Here is a 25,354-nt window from a genome sequence, read left to right as displayed (position 1 = left end):
GTAAATATCCATGCTCATTTTCTTCAAAGTGTGAGGGATCCAAAGCCAGAGTTGTCATTCGGGAGCTCAGGTGTGTGTGTGTGTGGGGAGAGCCTTGCTGGGGATAAAAGAGTGCTGTGATATCGCTCTGGCATGAGATTACAAGAAATCATTCTCACTTTGCAATAGAGCAAATGTTGATTGAAATAATGACTGCAGTCCAAATACTGACAACCCTGAACAAAATTATCTAAATGGGGATATGCCGTAGAGTGTAGCATTGTTTTCGAATAAAATGAAATGGGTGAAACTTGGAATTTAACATGTCAAGAGAAAAACTGATAATGATCATTTGTGAGTCTGGACCACTACACCAGTCTTATTGTCACAATCACCAGCGATCTAATCGCGGTAGATAAAGGACTTATCTACCGGGATAGTACCTAAAGGACTATAAATCCGCTTGTAAATGGACTGCACTTAATTCATCTTTATTTCTATAGCGCTTTTACAATGTAGATTGTGTCAAAGTAGCTTCACATAGAAAGTTAAAGTAAATTGAAATAGTGTCAGTCCAATTTTCAGAGTTAAAGTTCAGTTTAGTTCAGTTCAGTGTGGTTTAATTTTTACTGCTAAAAGTCCAAACTATGAAGAGCAAATCCATCGATGTGCAGCTTCACAAGTCTGGAACCATGTAAGCCAGTGGTTACTGTGGTGAGAAACAAACTTCACCAATTTGCGAAAGTGAATGAAAAAAGACCTTTAGAGAAACAAGGCTTAGTTGGGCTCGACCATTTTTCCTATGGCCAAACATCTTGTGCAGAGCTGCAGTCTAGACGCCGGAGACTGGAGAACACTGGACGTCCATCATGAAGAAGCTACAAGTTCCAGTCATGCACCACACACACAGAAACCTGTTCCAGATCACGACTGATTACACTCACACCACTGGGAGCTGCTCAAAGACTGATTAGATGGACTTTAAATACAACACACACACACACACCTATTTGCTGAGTCTTGTTTATCTGTCTTTGTGAACATTACAATGCGCTTTCCTAGTCTTGTCCTTCCGTGCTTGATCTCTGCTTTGTTTTCTCGTTTTGATATCTTGTCACCTATACTGATTATTTGCCTGTTCATTGACCCAACTTTGGATGTGCCTGCATACAGTATATCTGTTTGCTCTTGATTGTTTTACAAACCTGCATCTGGAGCCACACCTTTCATTGTCCAGTATCTCATTCACAATACAGATATTTTGCACAGAAGTATTTTTGGTAAATTGATAAAAAAAAATCACAAAAATCATTAGAATATTACATTAAGATCATGTTCGATTAAGTTATTTTGTCTATTTCCTACCATGAATTTGTAAAACTCAATTTTTTTTCATTAGTAATGTGCATAACTAAAAACTTATGTTTAAACTATTTTTGAATTTTTTTAATCCTCAAATTCCAGTATTTTTATTAATTATTATATTCAGCAGGGGAAATAAGTATTGAACATGTCTTTTTTTTCCTGGGGATTATACTTCTAAACGAGCTGTTGATACATACATTAATTTTCCTTCAGCTTAGTCCCTTTATTCATCAGGGGTTGCCACAGCAGAATGAACCGCCAACTTATCCAATTTTACACAGAGAATGCCCTTCCAGCAACCCAGTACTGGGAAGCAAAATTAGTTATGTGTAATAACAATGAAATGACATAAGGAGAAAGTACTGAACTACTCAAATGTATTTAGTATTTTATATAAAATGCTTTTTTTTAATGATGGCAGCTTAAAGATGCCTTTCACACACACTGCTCAGGTGTTATTTTTTAGACTTCAACATAGTGTAAAGATCTTGATGGTTCTGTGGGTTTCATCATCAAATCTCATCTTTAATTTGTATTTTTATATTGAATTCAAGTCAGGTGGTTGACTGTGCCATTCTACAGCTTGATTTTTGTTCTTTGAAAGTTTCCTTGGCTGTGTTTTGGATCTTGTTGGTGTCGTGCTGAAACGTCCTCCCTGGTTTTATCTTCATCATCCTGGTAATGTAGATGTTAAACTGAAGCAGACAATATTTATTTACAATGGTGAATGGCAAAGGGTTGCTGAAGAACTATTGAGAATTTTCAGCTGCTGTCTGGGCTTTCACTGCCTAACACCTCCTTTTCTTCATGTGTTCAATACTTTTCCCCTGTGTCATTTCATTTTATTACGCATAACTTCATTTGTAAACTAACGAGATTTGTTTTATTTGCATATATGGATTTCTTTGGTTGTTACTAACATCCAGGGCAAATTTCAAGACAACGTTTAGAAATATGTTTTGGATATGAAATATGTACAGTATGTTATCATTATATATATAATGATGTATGCATTAGATTTCATAGAGCAGAAAAGAATCTATTTACATTTAAAGAGTACACAAATAAACAACTTTTGAAAGACAATTTGAATAAAACTGATTTAGTCCACTGAATTAATCAATGAGGATTAATCATTCATGTTCTTTTCAGCCTAATTTCTTTATTAATCTGGGGTCACCACAGTGGAATGAACCGCTAACTTATCCAGCATATGTTTTACGCAGCAGCTGCAACTGCATCACTGGGAAACATCTATAAACACTCTTTTAACTACATACACTACGGAACTATTAGCTAACCCCACATATACCACGTTTTTGGAAATGTGGGGAAAACTGGAGCACCATAGGAAACCCCTCGTGAACACGGGGAGAACCTGCAAACTCCACACAGAAATGCCAACTGACCCCGACGGGGCTCAAACCAGTGACCTTCTTGCTGTGCTACCCACTGCGCCACCATGCGCACTTTGAGGATTAACTAATTTTGTATCAATAATTGTAATAATAATAATCCACGAAGTAGTTTTAAAATAAGGGGAAAATAAAATGATGTAAAATGCACTGCATAAATAAGCTAAATCCCTGTTTATTTGTCATAATAATTATTTATTTTTGCAGATTCCCCCAATTATCTGTGCTGCATCCAAACATAATAAGGCCTTTTTGAGAGCAGTGATGTCAAATGCCATCAGAACAAATGTGCCCAGCCTATTCAAATATGCCCATTCTGAGAACTCATTCTATATACACTTCTGGGGAGCGCCAAATACGTTCCAGAAAATACTTTTTTTTTTTTTGCAGTTTTAGTGCCAGAGGCCGCTGTGTACGTGTTTTGACATCTCAAATTTCTCTGGGGCGTGCCATTTATGACTGCTTTTCTTGTGTACATCCACCACAGGCTGACCTACCCTCCTCTTTCCCTAAACCCAACCAATAGTGTTTTTAAAAGCACAAACTGACCCAAAATTCGGAAGCTACAGTCTGAGTGGAGTTGTTTTGATTTAAAACAAGGTCATTTCAGTCTATTTCTCACACAAAGCTCTCATATGTCTTGATAAACAAAAAAAGCATTGATCCATATTTCACTCTGAATGTTTTGTCACCAGAAACACTGGGTCTAATTTTGCACTAAAAGGTTAAACAACCTCTACACCAATCCACAAGCAAGCTCAGTGTCAAATCTTCCACACCAAAAGTGCCAATTGTCTCTTGTCTTTTTTTCTCATTTCCATTTTGGCTTCCTATCACTGAATAATACCTGCAGCTGGACCCGCAGGGACCCAGGATTCACTCCTCATTTGAGCAGTCACACGAAACACAAATACTCGCCAGCACTCAATTAGAGCCAGTCTCTTCACAACAAACCTGTGAAGCTAGCAGAGATGTAAGAATTTAGCACAGCGGCAGAAGAAAAAGTGAAACGTGAATCATGGAGCACTTATATAATCCCTATATGAACCTCTCCCTCAAGTGCAACTCATTGTGGACCGCTTTTCTTGATGTGAAATAGGTATTTATGTACTGTACGTCACACATTTGTACATGTGGGTGGAGGGCAATTTCATCCTATGTTTAGAATATTGTGCTATATATTCTGCTGGAAACTTACCAACAGGCACCAACTGAACAATCATTGAGTCACACTCATGCTGTTCCATGCCTCTGTTACTTAAAAAAAGAAAGAACAAAAAAGAAAAAAAAACAAATTCTAGTCATATTTCTTTTTTTATGGTCAGAATCTCTTGGTGTTACCTTTGAATGCATAAAACTACATACCTTAGCTATACAATTCTGTTAATGTTGTCATTTAACCAACACAGGCTATACAGAGGTAAGCTGGTAGCGCGAAAAGGAATGACATCATCAGTGCTTAATTTGTGAACAGATCGGGGTAATGAATCCGGCATGTTACCCAAGGATGGAGAGGTGTCATGCATGAAAGTGAAGAGCCAGGGATTTTGTAGACAAAGGACGAAAGTGAAGAGCAGGGGGTTATCACAGACAAAAGTGAAGTGGGTTGGGGAGTCGTGGAACAAAGTGAAAGTGAACAGCAAATGGGGTAGGAGGGCGGTTGATAAGGGGGATCGGTAAAATTAAGTGCAGGATCAGATTTCAGAGGTTCCTGATCCGGCGTATTCTGACACAAATTAAGCCCTGGGCATCATACTGCCCCATAGCATTCATTTTAAAGATGAAATGCAGCCATACGTTCTTCTGGCCTCAAAATTAGCAACCTCCAGAAATGTATATAGGGCTACATTTTCAGAATGAGCCTTTGTTGCATTAAACAAAGATAAATGTGTGAACATTACAAGACATTGGAAAGTCCTTCTTGAAATACACTAGTTAGAAATAAATAAAATGGTTGCAACACAGGCTCATTGTGGATACAAACCAGGGCCAGAGTGGGACTCCTTTTCAGCCCTGAAGTGTTAAGCCTTGGACCATCCCACCTCAGTTCACGACTGACCATATTAAAATAACGTCATTTCCAATTGAGTTTTTAATGACACTATCACGTCTTTTTCAAGGAAACAGCTGCTTTAAAACTTCAAATGTTTTTTATAAATATGAGAAGATTAAAGGGTAGCTAAATCTCCAACACTATTCTTTAAAACATCACAATGTCCTTTCCTGCAATATCTAAATATATATTCTGTGCAAAATTCTTTATAGATATCCAGTCCTTTATAACAGTGGCCACACAAAAAAATATATATATATATGTACACCTATATAAATAACCCAAACAGAATTATGTGTCTTAACTAAAAATGAAAAAAAAAAAAGATAATAATTACTCAGATGAGGTTCAAACTTTGCTCAGTGGCATCATAATGCAACGTGCTGACCACTGGACCACAATGGCACTGTTATGCTGGTATGTTTGGAATAAAAAAATAAGTATTGCACTGTTATCTGCAAAACTCTTTTAACCACAGTATTACTTTCTATTGATGGCTTAATCTTTTTCTCCCCTTTTTAGATTTCTGATTAAGTTATGTCAGATTTATTAATGTAGTGAATCATCTGATTTTCTTTGAGCAAGTGTAATATTCATTAATATTAATTATTCAAATTCTTATTTTCACTAAGATGCCTTTGTTTGGGGTCGAATGATTTACATCATCATTGACCTGCATGCTGCATTTTGCTAACGGGGCTGCGAGATTAATTAATAAAAAGAGCGGATCTGCGGCAAAATAATGTATAAAAGGAGTGAGGCTATGGTCAAATGAATAAATAAAATAAAAGAGTGTGATTGCTGAGAGTACAAGCAGCAAGGGACACTGGCCCTTGCGGCCAAAAAACAGACCGGCTCACCAGGAATTCTCCCAGTTCTTCCGATTGGCCAATCCAGGCCTGATACGTACCTCTAAATAACTGAAGTGTTGAACTATATAGGGGTACGTATACATTTCTGGAGAGTGCAAATTATCTACCCAGAGGAATGAATGGCTGCATTTCAAAATGAACGCGACATGGCGGTATGATGGCCATAGGCTTCTGTTCCTTTAGGCGCTTCCAGCCAACTGTTTACCTCCATAGGGACGGCTTTTCCAGTGTTGCCAGTTTACAGTAGCTCATGATTTACGCCGATGGACTTGAGACAGTTCCATAAACCAGGTAAAATAAAAACAAACAATTAAAGAAAAAAACATGGTGAAATCACACGGCCACAACAGCTTTTCTTGTCTAAATAGAAATGTAGACCTGGGTGCGTATCATTAATGGGCCTGGGTTGCAAGTTTGTGATGTATCGGTGTGGACTAAACACAAAAATAATTATTTTATGAGTCTTATTGATTAGTGTTAGTCTGTTGTTAAAGTACACATGAAATCAAATTTTACAATGGTTGTTATACTTTAGCGCACATTATTAGTTTTAAAGTGAACAACTAATCAATCCAAAAAAAAAAAAAAACATGTTATTTTAGTATTTTTATTTAAAGTCTAACCATTTGCATCTACTCTGCAAACAGCAGTTCTTCTCTGATGAGGTCAGTTTGACAGCTTGGGCAAAATATGATTAGCCACACCCACACACCCCTGCAATTTTGCTACCCACACACCCATTAGTTTGCTGCTAGTGTAAGATGAGAGAAGCATAAAAACAAAACTCAACCTTTTGTTTCAGTTGGAAATATGTCATCATAAGCTCCAACTGGACAGTAGGGATGTCTGTAAAAGTAAAATCTCCATAGGTCTGCAGTGATTAAATGCATGCTTTCAGGTGGTAGATCTTTTTATGGTAGAGTTTGTAATCTTATGAACCTAGAACAGAACCATTTATCTTTCATGTGCTCAGTCAGATGCTAGTATTTATATGTGGGATCCTTAAATATGGCCCTTGAGATTCACTTTCCTGGATAGTTTAGCTCAAACCCTGATTGATCTCACGCTAATGGGACGTCTGCATCAGTAGTAGGGCTATTGTCATGACAACAGCCAATTATTGGATCACAATGAAGTAGCTTTTGACAGCTGTAAACAGAGTACATGGATACTGATCTTTGGATTGATCTTCATTAGAAAGTCTTGTGTGGATTCAAATGGCAATTAAATCTCCATCCGACTATTGTGTTGGTCAAAAAGGAAAAAAGGGGATTTTCATGCAGGTTGTATGAAAAAAAAAAAAAAAACTTAATCTGGGTTCAGATGGCTATACAATCACCTACTTTTTTAAATTGTGAAAATCCCTTACGTCCCCCTGAGAAACAATTCTCTTGACAATTGGGCTATATTGAAATAAAAGTCTGCAGCAACTTCCAGTTCATGCAAACTTTAACTAAGCCTGAAGAATGTTCATGTAAAAAAAAAACGCAGCCTAAACATTTTTGATTGTGGAAAATATTTTAATTTATTTATTTTTTAAATCATACAATGAAAGTCATTCTACAAAATATCTTGTTTTGTGCACAACTGAAAAAAGGAGCCCAAACATGTTTAGTACAGCATTGGAGTAAATAAATGATTACAGCTTTTTTGGGGAGATGAAAAAAACAAATTTAATTAAAAAAAACTTCCCAAAAGGAAACTACCTCTCTCCACATTTTGTATGTTTCTCTTATAACTTCAGAAGTTTGCTCCTTTCGTCCATAAGTGCCCTGCTAAATGGACATCACAGGATATTTTGCCATGATTCCAGCTCCAATGAAGTGTGTTCAATTCAAAGGATAAAACCCATATGAGACGTGACCTGTGCGCAAATGTGATGATTATGGTTGAATAACACTTTACACTACTGTAACCCGATGACGCTGCAAACACTGTGGTGCAAATCTTTTTTTAAAAGTTAAGTAATCTTAGAGTTCAGCTGATTTCCCATGTACAGTACAAGGGGAAGAGAGCAGTGAACACTAGCCAGCAGACACACAGTGTCATAAGACAGTAATATTGGGTTAGATTTAGGTCGCCAGTGTCTAAGGACAAATGTGTTTTGGTTGTCTGTTATTTTGACATCCAATAATGACAAGAAATGTATTGATATTTTATTGATTTTAGGTTGTGTTGGAAATTGACCAAGATACAACATAAAGCCAACATCTTAAAGAGTCATGAAACCTACCTCTGAATTTAAAAATAAAAATGCTCCATGATAGACGTGGAGTGCTGCAAGCAGAGGAGGGAGTGGGCATAGCCGGCAGAACAGTATAAAAAAGAAGTCTTTTGTCAGTGGGCAGTCTTATTCTCAGCATGAAGGTTGCTGGTTCGAGCCTCGGCTGGGTCACTTGGCATTTCTGTGTGGAGTTTGCATGTTCTCCATCTGTTTCCCACACAGTCCAAAGACATGCAATACAGGTGAATTAGGTAGGCTAAATTGTCTGCAGTGTATGAGTGTGAATGAGTGTATATGGATGTTTCCCAGAGATGGGTTGCAGCTGGAAGGGCATGCACTGCATAAAACATGTGCTGGATAAGTTGGCGGTTCATTCTGCTGTGGCGACCCATGAAACATGAAAGACTATCAAAAAATGCCGAGTGGTGGAGTTGGGGCCAAGTTGAGAACAGTTGCTTTAGAAAACTCAAGAAGAACTATGCCTTTAAATGAAGACACAGCATCCTGAGCCTCCCAAAGTAGCAAGTTGTTCATCTTCAGAAGTGCTGATTGTAGCAACCTAGTAAACACAACTTGGTTTCCCAGAGGAGTGATAAAAAATGCACATCCTGACTCCCGGAAAATGTGCCGAAGCCAACAAATCAGATCTTACGGTTTGAGCCAGCTTGTGGCATTTGTGTATTATAAGCATCAGACAGCCTGTGAACTGTCCGCAGGCGGCTCGTAGGCGTCCCATCTGAAGGTGAGGCTATAGGTATAGCATAATGTGACCTGTCTGTCTATCTGGAAGAGAATCCTCTGTGTAGGTTGGATGAGAGTCTGGTGTGTATCTGGAGGATGGATAATCACAGAAGGGAGGATTAAGAGCTCTTCTGTATGCTAACAGCTAGCTGGCTGCAGTCTATGCTAACACAGTGACTCATGCCAGGGCACATGCAATTCAAGTTTTGGTTTAAACATTCCTACACAGACAGCCAGATTTGTGCTCTAAACTACTTGAGGTCAGCCATTGTAGGTGTGAGATATCATTTGTTTTGTGTGGAGATGTCTCATTATATTAAAGTGCGAACAATAATAGTATTATAAAGAGTTAGGAATTAAGAAATCAAATTTGAGTTGATCTTTAGAAAAAAAAAATTGTATTTTACTATTAAAAACAACCTGTAAGTTTCAAGATTTCTTTGTTAATTCACAAACGAAATCACTGATTATTAATATCTACACACTGTCATGCCATTATGCTTGTATCCAGTGTAAAGGTTAGCAAGGATTGTTCCAGATCAAGTCACTATGTCTATAGCTTGGTCTGATACATTTTACATAATAAGTATTGAGTATTTATACTTTTGAACCAAAACGAAATGTGTTTCCACAGCACATCTATCTATTATATAGCCCATAAATAATTCAATATTTTCCCAATATTTATTACATATTTATAACCAACCTATAACACATATAAATCTCTTAAATGCTGCAACAGCCTGAAATGCTCCCTATAATGTTATAACAGTTACAAAAGAATGAACTAAAGTCAATTTTGTCTATCTTTGGATTTTGGAATATTTTGTTTCAAAGGATGATTTAACACACTGAAAACATACTTATACAATGCATTTCAGCAGCTAGCTCTCTAAAAGTCTCACATGGTCACCCACTGAAGCTAAGCAAAGCTGTGCCCAGTCAGTACCTGGATGGGAAACTACATAGGAAAGCTGTTTCTTCCAGAAGTGGTGTTAGTGAGACCAGCAGAAGGTGCTCTACCTGTGGTCAGTGTCAGTCATAATGCCCCAATATATTGATTGGGACTTTAAACTGCTCAGTGAGCACCGTCTTTGGATGAGAGGTTAAACTGAGGTCCTGACTCTCTGTGGTTATTAAAAATCCCAGCATTGCTGCACACTTTTGGTGGATGAGGAGATTCCCCCCAAAAATGTGTAAAGCTCTTTGAGTATCCCGAAAAGTGCTATATAAATGTAAGGAATTATTACAATTATTATCATTCATCATCTGACATATTCATGATATCAAAAGTATTTGCAGCATATTATCATTATTAAATGTGGCATTTCCACATGCTTTCAGATGTAGCAGCAACACAGGCAAAGTTTACTAAGAAGAGACACTGCTGTCAGATCACAGAATGATTTTCTATTTCAAGAATGTGACAATTAAATTGTGCACTACTTCACCTGAATGCAGGTGCTTGAGATTTACTGCCAAAATGCACATGAAATTTGGCTTCAATGAATAAAACAGCCCTAGAACGCCCTTTTAAGTTTTGCCAATTATATTATTTTGCTTTATGCTATGTGGTATTTACATCATGGCATTATATGTATTGAGTCATCAAATATTCAATTAATGTTGTGCACTATTACACACCTCTGGTCACTAATGACCTTGTAGACTTGAAAAATAAAAAATGTAAAAATGCATGCTTTCATCAGTTTATATTTTTCTTGTTCATTCATTCATTTTCCTTCGGGTAAGTCCATTTATTAATCTGGGGTGAATGAACCGCCAACCTATGTTTTACACAGCAGATGCCCTTCCAGCTGCAACTGACTATTTATTCTACTAAATGCAACACAGGCTCATTCTGAAAATGTAGCCTTTTATATATTTTTGGAGATTGCGATTTATGTAGCTTAAAGTACCCATGGCTTTAAAACAAGTGCTATGGGGCATTATGACAGCGTTCCTTTTCACGCTTACCAGCTGACCGCTTACTTCCGTGTGGACGGATTTCCCGTTGTGACCAGTTTGTCCAGTTAGTTTGTCCGGTACTTCGGCGGACTTGAGACGCAGAGAAGAGCTGGCCACAATGACATGGTTTGAAACTGGTAAAGAATGGTTCCAGAAAGCAGGTGAAACAAAAGCAGTAGCCAAAAAATACAGTAGAATAAACAGGCAAATAACAGGGTGAGAATGTGGTAAAACGTGGTAAAAATCAGACGAGGGCTTTTCTTTTTCTGGATTGCTTTTGAAAACTGTCGGTTGGGTTTAGTGAAGGAGGAGGGTGGGTCAGTCGATCAGTCAGTCAGTCGATAACAGCCTCTGGTGGATTTATGTGAGAACAGCAGGTATGAATGGCACTCGTGAGAAATATTTGAGATCTTATAAAGGGCACACAGCGGCCTTGGATGGATTTGTTAAAACAAAAACTGCAAAAAATTGACTCCTGGCACATATTTAGTGATCTCCAGAAATGTGTATAGCAGTACGTTTTCAGAATGAATCTGGGTTGCCTAAATACCCTAAATGCATTAATTTCACTAAGCAATTTGATTACGTACAGATTAAGTACAGTACTGTAAAATGTGTCACCCTGATCAGGCTGGTGTTATCACTGACAATAATACCCTTATTTGGTAGGCATGGTGTACACCAAAAAGATGCGATTGACCTCATTGCCACTTGAAGAAGAAAGCCGTATGGGTCATTAACATATCGCATCTTTTACGCACTCAAGTTCATTATTCGTAATGTAGACACACAGCAAGCACATGTAAATAATAAGAGGAAATGACATGCCTTGCACCACACACATTTAATAGCAACTTGTGAACTGATGTTGAATTACTAGGTGTTGTGTTTTGGCTGTTTATTTAAAAATGGTGCTTCCTGTGTTGTCCTTCCCTGGTTTTGTTATTGAAGATAAGTCAAAACCAGTCACAAGTGAAGCTATTGCCATCGACAATTTCTTCATTTCTCTTTGTTATATTAGACAGTAAGCAAATAACTAATTTGCATAATTAACATGTTTAGTACAGTAAAAACAGACTAAAAATAAATATCTCAAGAACATCTAAAATGGGCATACAAGTGTTAGATATGGACAATGGAGCAGTGGAAAACGGTTAAGTCTTATTTTCTTTTAAATCATGTGAACAGCTATTTAGGTGTGTGCTATTTATCTGGGGTAGAGGATGCAAGAACAACATCAAGTCATTGGAGGAAGTGTGATGCTCTGGACAATCATTTGCTGGGAAACCCTGGGTCTGACCATTCATGTAGAAAGAGTTTAAAACAAGCTACCTAACAGATTGTTGCAGATAGTTACTCATCTTTATGACATTGGTGTTACCTAGTGGCAGACACAACAGTACAACTCTGGAACAGCCTTCATTACACAGTTTGGGAGGCAGACTCACTCTGTCAGCCTAAATCTAAACTAAAGACACATCTCTTTGCACTAGCATAGAAATACAACACAATTGCATTACTTTGAATTCCAAATTCTTTAAAGGACTGCATTAGTCAGGGCAACCAGAGCAAGGAACACTTCCCATAAAAACACTGTAATTGAATCTTTGGTTAGTCTGTCTGTTTGTCCTCATCCTAAGGTTCACATAATCCTTGATCCATCCCGTATCCAGAGCAGATGGTTGTTGTGGTCATCGATGAATCAAAACTGCAAGACTGGATTCTGCAAAGACCCAAGTGACAGACGATTTTTCTGTTTTTCACTGAGATTCCTTTGGCTAGTCTGAACACCACCCGGTGACCTACTTGGACCTGCACCTTCTCCAGGACAGACGCTCATTGTTCTCAAGCCTCCTGATGTCCAGACCGTGGCTCTGCCGACAATGAGACAACTGGAACAGAGGGAAACTGGTCACCCTGGCTGAGCCACACCGTAGCATACGCATTCACTTCGCGCAAAAGTATAAATCAGCCTTAATGGCCGCAGATGCTCTGTCTCTTAGAAATTTTAAATATTTAAAATAGGCACTATCCTTGTAAATAAACTGCATAGTTGTAATCTAAAAAACTACATTCTCGACTTAAAAAGCCTCAAAAGTACATTATGTTGCCCAACAGCATGAATATTTTTCAAACTGTATAGTGTCCTCAGCTTGTTGCTGTACACTGTTAGACCTTACCAGGCTTTTTTACAGTAGAACACTGGCAACACTGTTGCCAGCTACTCACTGTGAAAGTTTGGTTACAGTAAGTAACTGGCAACAGTGTTGCCAGTTAATTACTGTAACTGAACCATTACAGTGAGTGGCTGGCAACAGTGTTGCCAGTTATTTACTGTAACTGAACTGATACAGTGAGTAGCTGGCAACAGTGTTGCCAGTTTCTTACTGTAACCAAACTTTCACAGTGAGTAGCTGGCAACAGTGTTGCCAGTTAATTACTGTAATAGAGCAGTAGCGGTAACTTACTGGAAACTGTGTACAGTTAATTACTGTATAGTAGTATTACAACTCACAGCATTATACTGCATACACATTAATAGTATGTCATAGTGTTACTAAAATTAATTAGTAATCTTACCTGTTATTAAAAATAGAAGGCATAAACATTCTGACAAATTTATTTTATTGTTTTGGCAGCAAACAAATATACAGCAGAAAATGTATAACAAGATTAAGAAATCATCAGCAGATATAAATATCATCTTACATGTTACTGAGAGCCACAGGTCTGCACAGTAAGGCTGTGGTCACACTAATGTTTGAGCATGCGAAATTCTGTCATACGGCACTGCGAAAAGGAGTGGGATTAAACAAAATAATTAGAGACTGAAAAAGCGAGCAACTGGTCCATAATTTTTGTTCAGAGAGGTCATGGTTTGATCTTTGATTGGTCTCAAGCAATCACATAATGTGACTTCGCAGGTCAGAGTTCTCCAAGCTTGAACTTTCCAATACTGCGAACTGTAAAATTTCTGGTCTGCAGCATTCACATGGTCTGCAGCATTCACATGCGTATGAATGGAAGTCTACAGGAAGAAAAGTGCAGTGTGACCGGGACTTTAAGCTGTAACTCTAATTAAACACACCTGATCAAACTAATTAAGGCTCGTTAGAAATCTACAGGTAATGTTAAAGCAGGGTGGGAACTAAACTCTGCTGCGCTGCAGTCCTCCAGGAACTTGGAGTTTGACCCCCATGGTATATAGCATACTTTTAAAGCAACTTCCAACATTTATCACAATCACATATGCATTAAAACACACACACACACACACACACACACACACACACACACACACACACACACACACACACACACACACACACACACACACACACACAGAAAGTGCTGCAGTGAAATGTGTTACTCTCTCCTCAATGCGAACCATGCATAAAAAACTGAACAGCAAAAAACACAAAATATTTATTTTATTTTTTAAATAATTAAAAAATAAGCATATGAAAAGAACACATAGATAGAGATATAGATAGAAACATGTTTGTCAAACACAGGCACATACTGTCACTTCTCAATAAAAAGTTTTAAATAATTATAAAAAAACTAAAATAAAGTCAGCAACACAGAAAATCCAAAGGATCCAATCTTTTATTGTTATAATTATTATTGACTTTAAAAATCTCATGAAAACAAACTTTTCTATTATTTCTAATATCAATTTATAGGTGGAAACACAGCTCTGAAAAATACTTAGCAACAAACTCATAACCTAGGACCTAACAGTGGAGCTTTGTGTGTGGATGGTTATGTGTATCTAATTTTTGTGATTCCCTGTGATGATTTCTGTGCACATGATACCTTACTAAGGTGATGGAATTTTATGGTTTTTATGTGCATAAAACTGCTTATTTGCCAGAAAGATACATGAAAATGTTAGCGTCTGTACATTATGACAATATGCAATATCCAATAAATAAATATACTTAAACAAAAGTAATGTAAGAGGTTATATGAGAAGAGGCTAACTAGCTAACAATGTAGCTTTCAAGTACACAGTTCAAGATAACAACAATATAACTTAAAACACAGCCTTATTTTAGAAACCCTCAAACTTCATTTAAACACATTTTACTTACTCATTGTAGATTCTTACTTAAAGCCTAAAAAATATCAGACTCTACATCCTAGTTGATGGACAGAGAATAGAGCACATTCAGCAGTAAACAAATCAAACACCTGACTCCCTTAAAGGGCCAGCATTTTCTGAAAACTTTTTCTAAAACTTTTTGGTTAAGAATAAGACAGCCGGTGGGAGTGTCTGGTGATGCAGAAATCATTGTTTTCTGCCTTTAAAATGCACGCCTCTATAATTAGCAACATAAAGCATCAGAGTAGATGGGACAGTAATGGTTGAACAGTAATTTGCCATTTATTGTCACAGTTACTACCTGTAATGTGTACATAAAGTAAATTACTGTAATTTATCATTTGCACTACACAATTTCATACAAAATCTACTCATTTTACAGTAAAATACTCTTTCTTTCATTACTGCAAAACACTGGCTATTTTACAATTATTTACTGCATAATCTACAGGGTAACAGTGCAGTTAAGCTTTAACCTTAATTAAACACACCTGATCAAACTAAATCTAAAGGTAGTGTGTTGAAGCAGGGCTGGAACTAAATTCTACTAGGCTGTAGCCCTCCAGGAGTTTGACACCCCTGGTGCATAGCATATTTTCAAAGCAACTGTCATTTATCACAATTATGCACATATTGTTAAATAAAAACAATTAAAATATACAAACTTCATCCAAAGCAAAAAATAAATAAATAAATAAATAAATAGATAAATAAATAAATAAATAAATAAATAAATAAATAAATAAATAAATAAATAAATAAATAAATAAATAATCTGATTCTCATGTCGTTCCAAATCTGTAGTAATAATAAAAAACACAAAAAATAACATGATTTATACATTTATTTAGGAAAGCCTTTATACTGTTAATGCCACTTTTACCTACTTCATTTGAAGTTTTCCAGACAAATTCATTGAGTCTCTGCAAAAATGTATGTACGTGCTGTTTAAGATATATATATTTTAATAACACATTTTTACTAGTTATTTAGCAAAATACTAATATTCAGTTTAAAGTGCAATTTAAAATCTTAACTATAGGCCAAACTAGGCAATTAGATTAAATTAGATTAATTTTTAGGACAAGTAAACAAAGTTATAGGAATTGTTGTGACAATTTCTTTGCTCTGTGCGAATATTTTTGCCTTTAAATGCATCTCGTCCATATCTTATACTTACCTTTTAATAAGCTCTGTGGCATTGGTTGACTCCTGATACTCAATGTTAAAAACATAAAAGGAACGAAAGAAAACACAGAGATGGCTGCAGTGAAGTTCTGCTTATCATCAATGCAATGTCTCACTCACCTCAATACTGACCATTCACATACCAAAACTGAACTGTATATATATATATATATATATATATATATATATATATATATATATATATATATATATATATATATATATATATATATATATATAATTAGCAACATAAAGCATCAGAGTAGGTGGGGCAGTAATGGTTGAACAGTAATTTACCATTTATTATCACAGTAAATATCTGTAATGGTACATAGAGTAAATTACTGTAATTTATTCTTTGCACTACATAATTTCATACAAATCCTGCTCCTTTTACAGTAAAATACTGTTTCTTTTCATTACAGCTAAACACTGGCTATTTTACAGTTATTTACTGCATAATCTACAGTAAGGGTTAACAGTGTATGTGGGTGGCGTAATACACAAAAGTGAAGGGTAAAGAGGCGGTCTGAGTGCCGTTACTGGCAGAATATTGCACGACTATCAGCCAATCAGATTCAACAACCAGACAGAACTATTGTTTATATATATATATATATATATATATATATATATATATATATATATATATATATATATATATATATATATTTACAAAACATTTAATATATGCAGTGCACACTGAGTATTTATAATAATTATAGGAGTAAAATGTATTATGGAGTGGAGTTCATGTGAGAAGGCAGATGAGTTTGTTTGTGTGCTTCAGTTTTGGCTTTATTAAAAACAGATCAATTGAATTTCTTTGCATAAAGAGACAGTTGGATCTCATCCATTCTCAAAATTCCATCTGTTTGTGAAAGCAAAGTTGTAGGCTTTTTGTTTTTTATTGTCCTATTTCCGGCATGTCTGTCAGATCAAAATCTCTTTCTCTCTCACTCACCCTCTGCTGTTCTCTCTTTCCCCTTCCTGTTTGCTCATGCTTTGAAGTGATAGAGTGTGGGCTTCAGGGCCGAAGTGACTCCTGAGAGAAAGGCAGAAATGGAGGATAAAAAAAGAGAAGATGAAAGGATCTTACGGTCTTGTAGAATACATCAGATGGGTGTAAGGGGGACTTGGCAGTGGTCTTAGATATTTGTTCCTGGGCTGTTGAGGGTAAACTAAGCCAAACAGGGGTCAAGGAAATGCTGACATGCTGTACAAAATATCAATGTCCAACTATAACTCTTCAGTCTCATCAAGCAACAAGTTCTTGTTGAAAGCCGATTCAAACTTTTACTGAACTTCATTTGTCTGAGTTGGACTGATTTCCAATACATAAGTCAATGTGCAATTGCACCAAGGGTGAACAATTGGAATGAATAACATTAAAACCATGGATCATCCTGTCCTGTTTAAACTGTACAGGTTGTTGTTAGTGGCGTAATGGTGTAGGTAATAATTACTTCACCCAGTTTAGCTACATTGCAACTCAACATTCTGATTACGTACCCCCAAATACATTTCTGAAGAGAGCAAAATACATCCCACACTGTTAGACATTTCAAAGGGTTTTTACAGTAACTTACTGGCAACACTGTTGCCAGTAAGTTACTGTATTTTAGATTTACAGTATACAACTGTAAATCCGTTTACAGCATGTTACCGTAGTGTCTGAAAATGGTTAACTACTGTAAAAACCTAAGTTAACAGTAAGCTACTGAAAACCTTTTAATTTTGTCCTAAATATTTTATAATATAATTTTATTAATATTATTTTAATACTATAGACCTAAAAAAGACACAATTACAAAATATTAACAAAATAAACACTCTTTATTTAAAACATTGGAGATGCTTAAAACAAGCTTAAAAATGTGTAAAAACATTACATTTTAATCATTCAAAATATTTTATTTTAAGAAAAAAAACATTGAAAATGACAAAGCACATTAACATACATGTGCAAAACTAATTTAAGTGTCTGACCTGCATATTGTTGAGAAAAAAAAACCAATTGTACTAAGTACTACTGACATTAAACCAGACACAATTACAAAATATTCCATTCTTTAAAACATTAATAATGCTTAAAGCATTTAAGGAAAATGTGTGAAAATTACATTAAGCAATAAAATCAACACATTAAAAATAAAGAAATCACACAAAGCACTAGAACATGCATGTACAATAAACATTTAAACTTCTGAATTGCATATTGTTGGAAAAATAAATATTTGTAACTATTAGCCGACTCAGAAACAACCCAACTTTAAAATATTACTAGTTCTGGTGTCAAATGCTCAACAAGGTCTGAATTCACATGTTCAAATGCAGTTCATCTTTATTTCTATTGCACTTTTACAATGTAGATCAATGATGTCAAAGCAGCTTAACATAGAAGTTCTTATAAATTGAAGCTGCTTCAGTCCAGTTTTCAGAATTGAAGCAGTAAATGTCACTGCTGAAAGTCCAAACACTGAAGAGCAAATCCACCGATCCACCAATCGTAGCCAAGCGATCCAGTGGCGACAGTGGCATGGAACAAACTTCACCAACTGACGAAAGTGTAGAATAAAATCCCTTGAGAGATACCAGGCTCAGTTGGGCACGACCAGTTCTCCTCTAGCCAAACTTGTGCAAGGCCGCAGTCTAGGCACCAGAGGCTTGAAAGTTCACCAGCGGGTGGTCAGGCTGGCCCAATGGATCAATGCGGAAACTCATTGATCACGTGTGTCTTTTAGGATTCACTCCTCCATGACCACCACAGCATCTGGTCAGGATTTGGCCCAGTCCAGGATTATGAAAAACTCTGGATAAGGACAAACAGACTAACATAAGCATAGAAGAAGCTTGTTTAAAAAAAATAAATCATATACTGGTTAATTATTTTGAAGCATGGCAGCTAGGTTGGGGTAGTTTTCAGCTGGTACTGAGCAACTGGCTCCTGCTCATAACCTGCTCACTACCATGTTTAAAAGATAACTAACCAGAATGTCCTGTTTATTTTTTTCCCTAACAAGGTTTTACAAAAACATTGTAGCATTTGTGATGGGTTGACTCACTGCAGGACAGATTAGACTATTTGTTTTATGTATTCCTAATAAACTAAAACTGACTGAATACTGATACAACTATTGAGAGTGTCTCACCTAATCCAAGTTCTCAGTTAGCTGGTGAAAGAAGGATAACACACTGTTGTTCATGGTTGTCATTCTCTTCACTACTTCTCCTGCTATCTTCTGGCTCACTCTGGTTGTTGCTGTGCATTTTGTTTCATCCTCTGGAATTATTTATACAAAAAATTGTATTATTTTATTTATTACAAAATATTTAGGCAACATGAAATGGGGAAAAAGACATTTAATACATAGACAAATGCATGTATCCCAATACTAATTATTGTATTTTGAAATGTCTGACCCATGACAGACCTCAATCTGCTCAAAAATATTATAAACAAAGATGAAAAAAAAACCTACTAAATGGTTTAATAAAAAAGGGAAAACGATTTTTTTATTTAGCTAGCAACTAAACATGTGACACATTTTGTATTAAAAGTAACGTTACTATATTGAGAAACAAATAGATGTACAGTACTTACTGTTGTATGAGGTCCAGTTTGCACAGGCAGGCTCCCAGTATTCTATATTAAGACCATAAAAAAGCCAAAAATACAGATAAGAATACCATGCTACAATATAGAGGTAAAGTTGGTTTTATATTCGCACATTCGTTCATTTAGAAGTCTCTATATTATTTACCATGTTACTTTGAATATTCGATTGGAATTAGCATGCAAATATGACTTGAAAACAGCATTAACACTGTTTATTTGACTGTGAACAATGTTGTACTTTGATAGTCATTTGCTGCTAATATGATTTTACTGTTTAGAGTTTGCAAATAATACTTTTATGAAATTATATTATTAAGGGGAAAGTCTGAATGTGTGAATATAAAACCAACTTTACTTCTATTGCTACAATCCACAACCTCCACACAACTTTTTTTTTATTTGTTTACCTTGGTTGCTTACTGGTCTTGCTTATTTTTTAAGCATAAGGCTGTGCTGATCAAGATGTTCCTCCGAAATGCTGTTTGTTTCTTCAGACAAAACCTGCTGCTGTGCCAGTGCCATATCTAAACAGAAAAAAAATATAATGGTAACAATTATGTTAAACCAAATGTCAAGAGTTGTGATAAAAAAATAATTAGCAAACAATAAATAGCAAAAAGGTGGTTATTAGCATAATGCATAGAGGTAAAATTGGTTTTATATTAGCAGATTCAGACTTCCCCCTTAATAATTTAATTTCATTAAAGTATTATTTGCAAACTCTAAATAGCGAAATCATTTTAGCAGCTAATGACTATCAAAGTACAACATGCTCACGGTCAAATAAACAGTGTTAATGTTGATTTCAAGTCATATTTGCATGCTAATTCTGATCGAATATTCAAAGTAACATGGTAAACAGTATAGAGTCTTCTAAATGAACGAATGTGCGAATATAAAACCAACTTTACCTCTATGCATATTGTATAGATTTACGTTAACGTTCTTATAGGTTACGTCGCGATGTTATTTTCTCAAGCTAACGTTATAAGGTACTCTAAACCAGAGAAAAATAAGTTCACAACATCTAATATATATAGTATAAATCAATATAAGTTAAACGTTGCACGTTAAAATGAGTTTGAGTCCAATTCAGTATAAACTTAGCTCAGTTTAGCTAACAGTTAACATTACCATTTTAAGATCGCTTCAGCCAATGTTGCCGAGCAAACAAATGCTAATAGAGGTGCTCAAATCAATGTCGAGTGTTGTCAGCACAGACAGACGCGCTTTTACCTGGATTATTTGTTGGTCTTTCATTCATATTCTTCTGGGGGAAAACACTCTCTGCCGGACCGTTGTCTCGTGCTAAGTGTCCTCCAAAACTGTCTGCATACCTCTGGTTCCCTCCTAAACCAAAACCCGCTGCAACACCGGTTCCTATGTAAATAAATAAAAAGATATGACGAGAACAATGGCTAATAGTCATAAACAGTCTTATTTAAAGTAATAGTAGTGTTAATGTAATAAATTAAATAAAGGTAACATCTTAATAGATGATATATTTCTCAAATGGGCGAAATAACGCCAAGCCAGAGAAAATATTAATAGCCAACTTTATACTTTACTTTGTTCTTTTCTCGTCCACAAAACATTCTGTAAAATGAAACACTGCCTCAGCTTACCAGAGTAAAGTTTGTTAAATCCAGTATGTTCTTCAGGCACACTAATAAATTGTCCTCCAGAATTGAAATACAGTAAATAACTGTGTAATTTACAGAAATGTCTAACAGTGCAGGAGTTATGTTTTTTGTAGTGTTTGTTTTCCGCCAGAGGCTGCTCTGTACTCTTTTTCAGATGTCAAATTTCTCTCACAAGTGCCATTCCCGCCTGCTGTTCTCACATAATCCACCAACCAACTGACCAGACTCGAACCCTGTAGTCGCAATCAAATCCGCTTTGCTACCGGACAAACTGGTAACAGCAGAAAAGCCGCCCACATGCAGGTAAGTGGACAACTGGTAAGTGAGAAAAGGAACGGTGTCATACCGCACCATATCGTTCGTTTTAAAGACAAAGTGAAGCCATACGTAACTCTGGCTACATAATTTGCAATCTCCAAAGGTATAAAGGGCTACATTTTCAAAATGAGCCTGTGCTAGTCCCTTTACTAATTGGGCATTGATTAAATGCCACAGGATTGAGCATTGCTGCTAATTATGTCCATCCCACAGTAAACGCATCTTGGTATGTTACATCCAACATGAGTCATTTCACAAAGTTCAAAAAATTTCAGACTAGTTTCTTGAACATGACAGTGAGCTCACTAAACCTATGTCCTCCTCAGTCACCAGATCTCAATCCACTAAAACAATTTTTGGTAATTCTTGAAAGGAAGATTTCCAACATGGATGTTGTGCTCCCAAATGAGTATATTTTAATGTTTTTTTTCCAACCCAAGCTCATTCTGAAAACATAGTCACGCGGACGTTTCTGGAGACTGCGATTAATGTAGCCGGAGGTACGTATGGCTGCATCTAATTTTTTAAGTGAACACTATGGGGCGGTGTAACGCCCTTCCTCTTCGCGCTCGCCAGCTGACAGCTTACCTCCGTATAGAGGGCTTTCCTGCCGCAATCAGTTTGTCCAGTTAGCTTGTTGTTTTTGTCGGCGGAGTGGAGACGCGGAGAGGAGCTGACCACAACAACGGCGACGACTGGGTTCGAGTTCAGGGAAGAGCAGTTCCAGAAATCAGGTAAGACAAATACAGAATCCAAAAAAATAATGTGAATGAATTCATAACAGGGTGATAATGTGGTGTTATTTGAAAATGTGGTCAAAATTAGATGTGGGCTTTTCTTTTTCTGGACGGCTTTTGTAAATTGTTGTTTGGGTTTAGGGAGGCCAGCGGGCAGGTGGGCGGGGGTTTCAATCCTTAAAACCGGTTGGGTTTAGGAAAGGAGTAGGAGGGTGGGTAGGCCGATTGGCCGGTCGCCCAGTCAATCAATCAGTCAGTCAGTCAGACAGATGGTCACTTGACAGCGGCCTCCGGTGGCTTTACGCAAGAACAGTTCATGCCCGCGAGAGACGTTTGAGGATTCACAAAAACAAAAACTGCACAACTACGTACCTCCTGAGACGTATTTCGCAGCCTCCAGAAACGTCCGCGGGACTACGTTTTCAGAATGAGCCTGGGTTGTTTTTTTCTTTTAAACCATACATGCCACTGTCTGGCTTTCCTTAACAGAGCACATTCAGGGCTTCTCAGAAATACCAAATATTTGAAGGTTTCAGTATAAACCATTAATTTAAGTTTAGTGGAGATGTGACATTTTGCAATTATCATTGAAATAATATGTAATAAAATGTAATAATGGGGAAGCAAAGTGGCTAAGTTAACAATGTCACCTGACAGCAAGAAGGTTGCTGGTTCGTGCCCTGGCTGGGTTAGTTTACCTTTCTGTGTGGAGTTTGAATGTTCTCCCTGTTTTCGTGGGTTTCCATTAGATGTGACGGTTTCTCCCACAGTCCAAAGACATGTAGTACAGGTGACCTGAATAAGCTAAATTGTCTATAGCTAATGTGTGTGAATGTGAGTGTATGGGTGTTTCCAAGTGCTGGGTTGCAGCTGGATGGGCATCCGCTACGTAAACATATGCTGTATAAGTTGGTGGTTCGTTCCCCTCTAGAGACCCTTGATACATAAAGGGACTTAGCTGAAGAAAAATGAATGAAGAATGAATGAAAATATAAATATACATTGTTCGCTTCACGACTTAAATTGTCAACTTCCTCCTTGATGGCACTAATTTTAGAACCTTTTGGCATAGTTTTTGTTTGTTTTGCCATTTTTTCAGTTCCTTTTGAAAAACATTGATCTACAGACTTGGTAAGAATTCCTCTAGAGCCGGGGTGTCAAACTCAATTCCTGAAGCGCCGAAGGCCTGCAGAGTTTAGTTCCAACCCTGCTCCAATACACTTACCTGTAGGTTTAAAACAAGCCTGAAGGACTCAATTAGTTTGATCAGGTGTGTTTAATTAGGGTTGTAACTAAACTGTGCAGAGCTGCGGCCCTTTTGGAACTGAGTTTGACACCTGTGCTCTAGAGTATATCTAGTTGAAATCAGACTACTAGGCTAGCAGGCTGATTTCAACGAGCGAAAGTGTTTTTTTTTTAATAATTCCTGTAAAATGTAAAATATTTAAATGTAAACCAATTATTATTCCCATTGCTATTTGATTTGAGTGGTCCTTGATCATGCTGTGCTTGCTACCACAATACCAAAGTCCTAAATTTAAAATCAGTGTATATATTTGTGTGTGTGTGTGTGTGTGTGTGTGTGTGTGTGTGTGTGTGTGTGTGTGTGTGTGTGTGTGTGTGTGTGTGTGTGTGTTTGTGTGTGTGTGTGTGTGTGTGTGTGTGTGTGTGTGTGTGTGTGTGTGTGTGTGTGTGTGTGTGTGTGTGTGTGTGTGTGTGTGTGTTCTATTCAAAGGGAAAACCCACTTGTAGCAATTTTACTGCATTTAGCAAAATGGTAAATCAATTAATTCAGTTGTATCTTTCATAGCAAGAATAATCTTTATATAAAGGCAGATTTATTAAGTTGTGTTGTCTTGGTATTGTCAAAGTGTCATGACAAAGACAAAAACAGGTTGTGATGTATTTGTTTTTGTGAAGTTGTCATAACAAACAATGTCATCTTTGCATTTAAAATGTAATAACTGAGCAAATGACACTTAATAACAGTTATTATAAGCTGGAATCTTATTCAGATTCTTAATATGAATGATTTGTAATTAAAAAAAGTAATTGTCCTAATCTCTGGACTACACCGGATGATGCATAACATATGAATAAAATATACTGTTTTTATTCATTCATTCATTCATTTTCTTTTCGGCTTAGTCCCTTTATTAATCCGGTGTCGCCACAGCGGAATGAACCACCAACTTATCCAGCACATTTTTATGCAGCGGATGCCCTTCCAGCCACAACCCATGTCTGGGAAACATCCACTCATGAACACTCATTCACACTCATACACTATGGACAATTTAGCTTACCCAATTAAGCTTACCCAATTCACCTGTACCGCAAGTCTTTGGACTGTGGGGGAAACCGGAGCACCCGAAGGAAACCTATGCGAATGCAGGGAGAACATGCAAAGTCTGTACAGAAACGCCAACTGACCCAGCTGAGGCTTGAACCAGTGACCTTCTTGCTGTGAGGCAACAGCACTACCTACTGCGCCACTGCACCACAATCTAATGACTTGAAACCATATTCCACAAACATTCCACAAATGCAAAAATGACCCAAAATCCTTGATTAATGTTTTAATTTGAAATGAATATACATGGCGACGCGGTGGCACAGTAGGTAGTTTTGTCATCTTGGAGTAAGAAGGTCGCTGGTTCGTGCCTCGGTCGGGTCATTTCTGTGTGGAGTTTCAATGTTCTCCCCGCGTTCACGTGAATTTCCTCCAGGTGCTTCGGTTTCCCCCACAAGTCCAAAGACATGTGGTATAGGTGAATTGGGTAAGCTAAACTGTCCATAGTGTGTGTATGTGTGCGAATGAGTTTGTATGGGTTTCCCAGTGATGAGTTGTGGCTAGAATGGCATCCGCTGCATAAAACATATGCTGGATAATTCGGCGGTTCATTTCGTTGTGGCGACACCAGATTAATAAAGGGACTAAGCCGAAAAGAAAATGAATGAATGAATATACATAATAATACAGATATCACTCAGCGTGTGTAAGGTACGTAGGGTAGTTTAACTGTTTGTTAACACTGCACATTCTTTCCGGGTTAATTCAGAACAGAAACTCACCTCAGTAGCAGAATCACTTTTGATCTGGCCCAACAGGAAAGTGCAGTTT

At 36.9% G+C, this 25,354-nt stretch overlaps 1 long non-coding RNA gene across 1 annotated transcript; it reads right to left on the bottom strand.

Annotated features, from left to right (window-relative positions):
* Positions 1 to 17,730: 17,730 nt before the first annotated feature.
* LOC141376313 (uncharacterized) lies at positions 17,731 to 21,393 on the bottom strand. Its single transcript, XR_012386148.1, has 6 exons — positions 21,158 to 21,393; positions 20,769 to 20,912; positions 19,940 to 20,056; positions 19,518 to 19,559; positions 19,066 to 19,196; positions 17,731 to 18,725 (listed from the first exon to the last, which is right to left on the bottom strand). It is a non-coding gene; the product is annotated as an uncharacterized lncRNA (long non-coding RNA).
* Positions 21,394 to 25,354: the final 3,961 nt, after the last annotated feature.

This window comes from Danio rerio, chromosome 10 (genome assembly GCF_049306965.1).
Source record: "Danio rerio strain Tuebingen ecotype United States chromosome 10, GRCz12tu, whole genome shotgun sequence".
NCBI classification, from domain to species: domain Eukaryota; kingdom Metazoa; phylum Chordata; class Actinopteri; order Cypriniformes; family Danionidae; genus Danio; species Danio rerio.
This window is presented reverse-complemented; position numbering and strand designations above follow the sequence as displayed.